The sequence below is a fragment of the Equus przewalskii genome, chromosome 19 (assembly GCF_037783145.1).
Source record: "Equus przewalskii isolate Varuska chromosome 19, EquPr2, whole genome shotgun sequence".
NCBI lineage: Eukaryota > Metazoa > Chordata > Mammalia > Perissodactyla > Equidae > Equus > Equus przewalskii.
In genome coordinates this window covers 46,989,308-46,998,157 of record NC_091849.1, presented here as the reverse complement: position 1 = coordinate 46,998,157, position 8,850 = coordinate 46,989,308, and positions in this window count along the sequence as shown.

Below are 8,850 nucleotides of genomic sequence, written 5' to 3'. Positions count from 1 at the left end.
AAGTGTTAATTGCAAAGCAAAAGTGTTACTGAACAACAAATTACAGATTTATACTATACCAAAAAGTGTTAAAACCATTTTAGTAAGAAAGTTTGAACTATACAATGGACACTGATGGCAGAACTGTTCAACTTCTACTTCCTGCATTTATAGATGTAACCCATAATTTTCTATGCTTTCCACTCACCCCACCAACTGGTTTTGGTGGCTTCATGTATCTTTCAGGCAATAGCTGGGCAATGGCACAACCAGCTAGAATACTTAGTGTCCAGCAAGGATAGTGGTTTTGAATACCTCTCTACTAGTACCCAAGAACAGAAAGAGGTGGTTGTCTTCAGTTGCTCATATCCAAGAGCACTTAGTTTTACCAGCTGGTGCTTTGCATGTTTTCCATGAAAGACAGGTGCTGAGTGTGTCCTATGTGGTCTGGAAAGGATCAGTAAGAGAGATGGGTTATTGATACAATACTGTAGACTGGGTGCCTTATAAATAACAGAACTTTCTCACCGTTCTGGGAGCTGGGAAGTCCAAGATCAGGGTGCTGTCAAATTTGGTGTCTGGTGAGGGCCTGCTTCCTAGTTCACAAATGGCTTTCTTCTCGCTGTGTCCTTACGTGATAGAAGACTGTAAGGGAGCTCACTAGGGCCACTTTTATCTGGGCACTAATCTCATTAATGATGTCTTCACTCTCATGACCTAATCACCTCTTAAAGGTCCCACCTCCAAATGCCATCACTTTGGGGGGTAGATTTCAACATATGAATTCTGGGGGGACACAAACATTTGGTCTATAGTAGGCACAGTGGAGTAGACGGTGTCAGTGTCCATAGGCAATATACCTTCATCCAGCCATTCTTAATTTGTTTGCAGAGTCACCTCCTGGGATTAAACATTAGCCCCAGGATGTCACATCAGATTTGATTCAGATACTTACCCTTGCTGAGACAAAACAACCATCTTCCTACCTATTTCCCTGGCAGTATTTTAGGGGTTGGGAAGAATTTTCAATAACGTTTTCAGAATACAAAGAATCCTAATAGATGTTACCCAATTTTCTTAGAAGGCTTCTCACCCTATGCTTCTCTGTATAGCTATAGTAGATTCATATGTCCTCCTGTCTCTCACTCACTTTCGAATAGAGACTGCCCTTGATGAGTCAAAGACTATGTTCAGATACTCACATACTATATGCTGAATAACAGGATAACAACCAAATAATTTAATCTCTAGTGAAGTGCTCTAACAAAAAGCATAGATGTCACAACTGGAGCCTCAAAATGATGTTCAGTAGATAAAACTCTCTTTTTTCTTTCTGCTATTTCCTTATTCACTGTCCTTTTTATAATTAATAATTCATGTCCATTCTAGCTCATGTTGATCTATTTCTCCAACCTCTTTGTTTTTTGCCCAAGTTAAATACGAGAGCTCATCTTAAAAATATTCACAGAATACAAAAGAAACATAACTTGTGCTGATGCAAACGCACACAGGGATCTTTCCATTTGCCAAGAGTACCTTCTGCCTTCTGGCACAGAACGTCATTTTACTTTAAACAAATGAGTTCTTATTTGACAAGAGTGAAACAAATGCTCATCATAAATCAAATCAATGTGGAAAAAAATCATACTTTAGCTGAACTTTAATAATTTCTGGGGCCAAATCTAAGGTGCCAGAACCTGTAGTGCTTTCCAACACCCAGGGTGAGTCACTTAAAAAATGAGTTCTGGACCCAAGCAAGGAGAAAGGTAACCCATCAAATTTGAAAAAAATTTCAAAGAAGGATGAAGAGGCAAAACAGCCAAGGTCAGCCCAGAGAAGTTTAACAAAGATGTGCTAAGAGGATAAAGAAATCATTGAGAGTTAGTCGAGGCTATAATTGTGTCTCTTCCAAATACAAACAAACACCCTGCAGATATGAGAGCCTACAACAAGTGGGATCTGGCTTAGGGATGTCTGAAAAGGAAGATAAGCCTAGAAAGGAGACATAAGCAGCCATAGGAAGGTAGCGTTTCAAGGAGATGGAAGTGGTCAATGAGACTGAGAGCTGCTATGATGTAAAGGAAGATGAGAGCAAAAGAAACGTCCATTAGATCTAGCAAAATGGAGATCAAAGTTGACTGAGCAAGACCCAAATAAAGCACACGTTATTTTTACCGTTTGATATGATCTGAGAAGTTACACACCATGTAAGTTATAAAGGACAAAAAGGAGTAGTTAGAAAGCATTGATTTTGGAACCTTAAAACCAGCTTTGAATTCTGCTTCCACCTGTTATCAGGCCTGGGATTTTGGATAAGTTTATAATCTCCCTAAGCCTCCATTGTCTTATCTCTAAAATGAGGATAATACAAGTCCTACCTGCAATACTTATTCTGAATATTAAATTAAATGATGTATATAATAGGTCAGGCACTGCACCAAAATCCTACCAATAGTAGGAGCTAAATATATTAACTAAAAATAAATAATGGTAGCTGAAGTTAAAAATTGTCAAAGAAATTGATTATTCATTTGGCAACTTTGACTCTAACACGATGGTTACTTTAAATACTGGTGCTTCATCACATTATTATGTGGATGACAAAGCAGGGAAGGTAGTTCTATAATTTTCTGTCATGCAAATTAATTTAGGGAAATAGAAAGAACTTCAGAGGAATAAACATTAAGACAAATTTCAAAAGAATAACTCTTTTCCTTGATTCAGAACTTCATTCTTTCCCTCGGCATGTGCAAATCTGTACTGTTAGCACCAAGAAGAAAAACAATATTTTTCTGTATCAAATGCTACACCCTTTGGGGTAGATGGAGGCATGTGTGAACTGAAAGGAACTTTGAGTTTCCATTTGGAAATGAGAACTCTGATTCCAAATATTATGGCCTCTTCCAGATTTAGTATTATAAAAATACTGTCACTCTACAAAAGACGTTGAACTCACTACACAGAAGATTATGGCTAAAGAACCATTAAACAAATGAAAATGTACTCATCAGGAAAATTCAACTTAAAACTGTGATGTACTACCACACACCTGTCAGAACGGCTAAAATTTAAATGATGGAAAATACCACGTGTTGGTGAGAATGTATAGGAACTAGAACTCTCATGCATTTTTGGTATGACTATAAATTGATTGGACCACCTTGCAAGTATTTACTCAAGTAACTCATATGACTCATCAATTTCTCTTTTTAGGTAATACCCAACAGAAATTCATACATATGCTCACCAAAAGTCACATATCACAATGTTTATAGTGGTGCTATTTGTAATAGTCCTAATGGAATTAGCCAAATGTCCAACACCATGGATGGACTCATAGACAATGTTAAGCTGAAGAAGATAGACACAGAAGATTACATACAATATGACTCTAACTAGGTAAAGTATAGGAATAGTAAAAGCTAATCTATGTTTTAGAAGTCAGGATAGTAGAATGGAGTACAGGAGGGGAGATTCTGGGAGTTGGCAATAACTTGATTCTTACCGTGGGAGCCAATTTCAGAGATGTATTCAGTCCTGAAAATTCAGCAAGTTATACATTTAGCATATGTGAGCTTCCTTTTATGTGTACTATGCTTCAATTGTAAATTTTTTTAAAATCCCATCAGAATAACTATTCAATAATTCTCATTCCGTTTCTTTGAAAATTTCTGTTAACTTTTTAAATAAAAATTTTAGGGCTGGTCCTGTGGCGCAGCAGTTAAGTGCCCACATTCCACTTCTGTAGCCTGGGATTCACCGGTTTGGATCCCGGGTGTGGACAAGGCACTGCTTGGCAAACTATGCTGTGGCAGGCGTCCCACATATAAAGTAGAGGAAGATGGGCACAGATGTTAGCTCAGGGCCAGTCTTCCTCAGAAAAAAGAGGAGGATGGGCAGCAGTTAGCTCAGGGCTAATCTTCCTTGAAAAAAAAAATTTAATGAAGAGATTGGGAATAGAATGATCTGGATTCAAAATTCTGATTCTTTCCATATTTTCAGAAGTTTATTTATACAATAAAGGATTTAAGGAAAACAGCTAGCAAGTATTGAGCAAATCCATTCGTTGATCATTCTTTACTTTTATCTAAGGGTAGTGGTCTTTTGTCTCCCATTTCCATGATTTTTTTTTTTTAAGATTTTATTTTTTCCTTTTTCTACCCAAAGCCCCCCGGTACACAGTTGTATATTCTTCGTTGTGGGTCCTTCTAGTTGTGGTATGTGGGACACTGCCTCAGTGTGGTTTGATGAGCAGTGTCGTGTCCGCGCCCAGGATTCGAACCAACGAAACACTGGGCCGCCTGCAGCAGAGCGCGCGAACTTAAGCACTCGGCCATGGGGCCAGCCCCCATTTCCATGATTTTAAATTGGCAGCTTTTTCATCTATTTTTTTGACAAAAAAGACAAATTCAATAAAGCACCTATCTTTTTAAAGCCTATTCTTGTTTTAAGTGCTAGTACCTTATTAGAGAAGCATCTCTATTTATGAATAGTTTAGGTTCTACAAGACCACTCCTAGGTCTACTATTCAAGGTGACACTATATGCAAGTATCTGCTAAAACCATCTGTGGATGCTGGACAGAGATGACTGTCTTTTGCTTGGTAAGCTTAGTTTTCTTTTGTATCTATGATATTTCATAAGTTGAAAATTTACAAATAAAATATTTTTATACAACCAGAAATAAACTGTGTAATAAACATTATGTCTCCTAATCAATTGTGTTTTATCCAATTAGTTATTAAAAGTAAGAGAACAACAAACCACATTCTCCCATTTTATTTCAAAATCATTGGGGAGGAGCTGGGCTCACCACCAGTGAGAATCTTCCAGGGTATGGTTCTTACATCACTACTTTCAAGAGAGTAACAGATGGTAGTCTTGCTTATGCTCTGGCTTAAGGAACTCAGTTCTGTCCCTTAGTTCTTTTGTCTTATCCTTACAATCCAGACAACATGTTTAAGGCATGATTTGATGAATGGCTCAAACAATGATCATGAGGAACCAGTTTCTCTCATTCCTGGCTCCACTCTTCTGCATGCTGGGTTTATCACAGACAGAAAACCTATGGTAGATGCAAGATAGCTACAGTAACTTCAAATCTCCTCTTTCCAGTTTCAAATTCTATGGGAAAGAGCAAGAGTTTCCCACAAATTCCAACATAAGCTTAATTTCACCTCGTTGGCTCCTATTGGTCTAAGTGCCTAAGACCATCACTTTGAGTAGGGAAAATATAATATGCTAATAGCCTAGGGTTAGGTCATTTCATGCCATATACCTGGAATGGCAGTAGAAAAACCTATTCAAAAGCTTGGGGGTTGAACGTAAGGGAAGGGAGCAGTGTATCTCCAAAGCATTTTTTTTGGAAGTTGAATAAATGGATCCTGGTCAGCCAAAACCAATGCATGTCTTCCACACCTTCTTTAGAGTAGCACAGATACTTCTGCCCCTTTTTTATAGGCACCTCTATTAAGCACTTTTTCATCAAAGGAGTTTATGTATAATAATCTGGTTCTCTGAATATAAATATCAGTTCTACAATAATAGCACCAACAATAGTTACTATTTATCAAGCAACTACTACTTACCAGTTAATATTCTGCCTTCTGCATTCATTGTATCGTTTAATCTCATACCTTTAAGATATAAACATTATCACTCTCACGTATGATGAGACTGAGATTCAGAGGCCCTAAAGAGCATGGCTAGGGTTTCATGGCTTAATAGAAAATTTATATTTTGCACCTAAGCATGTTTGACTCTACATTCTAGGTGCTTAGCATATGCCATACACAATGGCCCTTAAATGTTTATACTTGAATAAAACAACCCTTTGAGTCAATATCAAAAACAAATTTAAAGTATCAGGAGGGTTCCTTGTATATGAGATAAACTGGACCTCAAAATTACGTGATTCTTCATTTCCTACTCTTCATAATACAGATTATTTTTTCCTTTTCAAAAGGCAAAAATATCAATATTATACACGGAAAGTAGACGTGTTCTTTTAAAACAAGGATATCAAAATTCTAACAAGATTTTTAAATCTAGAGGAACGTTCTTTTTAAAACGAGTAGGCGTACCAGTGAAATATTTGCCTCTGAATTTCGCCAACAATGGAGTTGTATTTCCCTCTCAAGCATCCCAGGTGCTTCCTCTTGATCCACGACTTGTTCGTAGTCCACTGGTTTCAGTCTTTTTGGAATGTAAAAATTCCAGTTTATAAAATTGTGTTTGCTAACACAGAGGAAATGCATTTTAACAAGCTATTCTGGGTGTTGCAGTGCACTAGAGACTTTACATGGTTTGAACATCAGCCCAGCATCAAAGGTATGCTTAATTAGAACTTGTAACTCAAGCTTCAACGCCATGAGATAAGAAAATGATTCTTAGAAATCTCTGACTTTTAGTCTGCTTCACAGAATTTCTAGAGCTAAAATCCCTCCCTTTTCCCAGAATGACCCAGGGAAATTCATAAATTTTCTCCTGTGATATTTCAAGTTTTCCTGATATTCCTGGTACCAAAGTTCCATACATCTGCTGGTAGCCTGAGATGAAAGCACACGACTCCCCAGGGACCCATTAGCTCCTGATGCAGACACTGCCCTTAGCAGCATATATTGACTTCTGTAGATGTTTTTTCTTTACTATAGACACATATAGATGTGAGACCTTTGCTATTGGCAAACCTTAATAAGTAACTCCATGGAACTAGATGTTCAAAATATTAGGGAAAAATGGATTTAGAATTGATGGGCTTTATCAGGAAATACTTCATCCAGATTGGTCCAACTATTCATTGTCAAAGTTATCTTCATACTTACCTATCCAAACTTTCCGCCCTAAACAGAATGGTCTATTTGCTGCCCCTGCACATATTTGGTCATTTTTGGTTTCAGATCTCATCTCAAACTATTCTCACTCCTCTCCCTGTCTCTTACTCTTCTTAATTGTTGGTCAAAGTACTGCTTATGGAAACCAGGTAGCCTTCAGACTCTCAGCTATTAATGTATCATTTGAAGATAATTAGAGCTCAAACCATTGTTGATTGATTCTAATAAGAACTACACTTGTAGGCATGAAAGTACTTGCCAATTAGTCCAAGTCTTAGTAATCTAAGAATTCAAGAGAAGGCAAGTAAGAATGTGGCAGATAATACTGTATAATTTTTAACTGAGTTCTAAGTGCCAGGTACTCTAATGAGCTTTGGGAAAAAATGTAAGTGAAAGAAATATGCCCATTATCCTCAGGAAACATAAAATACAGGGTGAAAAAGTAATATCTATCAGATAATCACATAAAAGCATTATAAACTGTAACACAGTCAATGCCCTTCTTTACAGTAGTTAGGAGAGTAGAGTTTTATTCAGCTTTGGTGTGTATATGCGTTTATGTGGTTGCTCATGGGAGAAGCTTCTCTGGAGAAGAGGCACCTGAGATGATACATGAATGATAAAAAGAATTAATTAGGTGAAAAGAAGGGAGGGTACTTTAGGCAGATAGAATGGCCTGAACAAAAGACCCTGAGGCAGGAATAAGCACGATGTTGCAGGAAGTGTATAAGCAAGGCTGATTCCGTAGAATTCAGGGGAAGTTATGGAAGGTGATGCTGGTAAAGTTACAGAAGACAATTCATTTGAGGCCTTTTTGGCATGTTGAAGAAATTCTTTCTAATCCAAAGAGCTATGGGAAACAATTAAAGGGTTATAATCAAGGGTATGACAAAAATAAGATCTACTTTTTTAATGATTACTTTGAATGCCATAAGGAGAATAAACTAGTATAGCCAAGATAGGATACGGGAAACTGACTAGAATGATATTGCAGTTTTTCAGGTCAAAAATGATGACAGCTTGAATTATAGGGGATGGAGAGTTGCGTGTGATGATGAAAGTCTTGAGGGGAGGAAGGGTTTGAGTACCACCTATGAGGTAAAGTCAGCAGGACTTGGTGATGGATTGGATATAGGGCTAAGGCAGCGATAATGTCAAAGATAACATAGTCTTGTTTTTTAGTTGAATTAAAAGAAATGGCATTCATTGAGAAAGAACACTAGAAGAGAAGTTTTTGGTTTTGTTGTTGTGTTTTCTCTTTCTATTTTAATATGGAAAAGGTTGAGGTCATTTTAGTTTTTAAAAGGTTGATTTTGAGGAGTCTTTGAGACAGCCAAGAGCAGATTTTGAATGGACAATTAGATATGTATGCCTGCAGCAAAGGAGATTGAATTTGGGAGAGATGAGGGTAGGTGAAGCAATAGGCATGGATGCGACCATCTGGATAAAACACAGTTTTCGTATTCCTTACACATTTTTGGTTCTTCTGCCAAATTGTCCTATTTTAGAGCTTTTTGCATTAGTTACATTAGATATAGGGCAACACAGAATGGTTAAAATATGTAGAGGTGACATCAGGAAAAATAGAGGACATCTATAAGATTGGGATAAATAAGAATCTGTTACACAAACAGATATTGTACTGACTTGTGGTACTTTCAAATTTATTGTATTTGCAAAAGTGTCTTTAAATAATCATTACAAATGTTAAAAAGGAGCTGAGCAAAACTAAATTTCTGGAATCACTAAAAGCTAGACTGGAAATAGCAGTATAGATTATATTGTATCATTTAATAGCAGCATCTCTATGAAACATGACTAATTTTTTCCTCTAATTGTTATCTACCCCATCACAAAGGTTTCTCCTTTACAGGAAAGGAGGGAGTAGATTTCTGCAAGAAATATAAAAAGAAACTTGAAACAATAACAAAACCACCCATGACAGCCCTCAGCTCACAGAAGGAAAGAAAGAGCCACAATGACAATAACAACAAAAACACAGCTTATCATCCTGTTATTAGCTCCTACCCTGGTACATC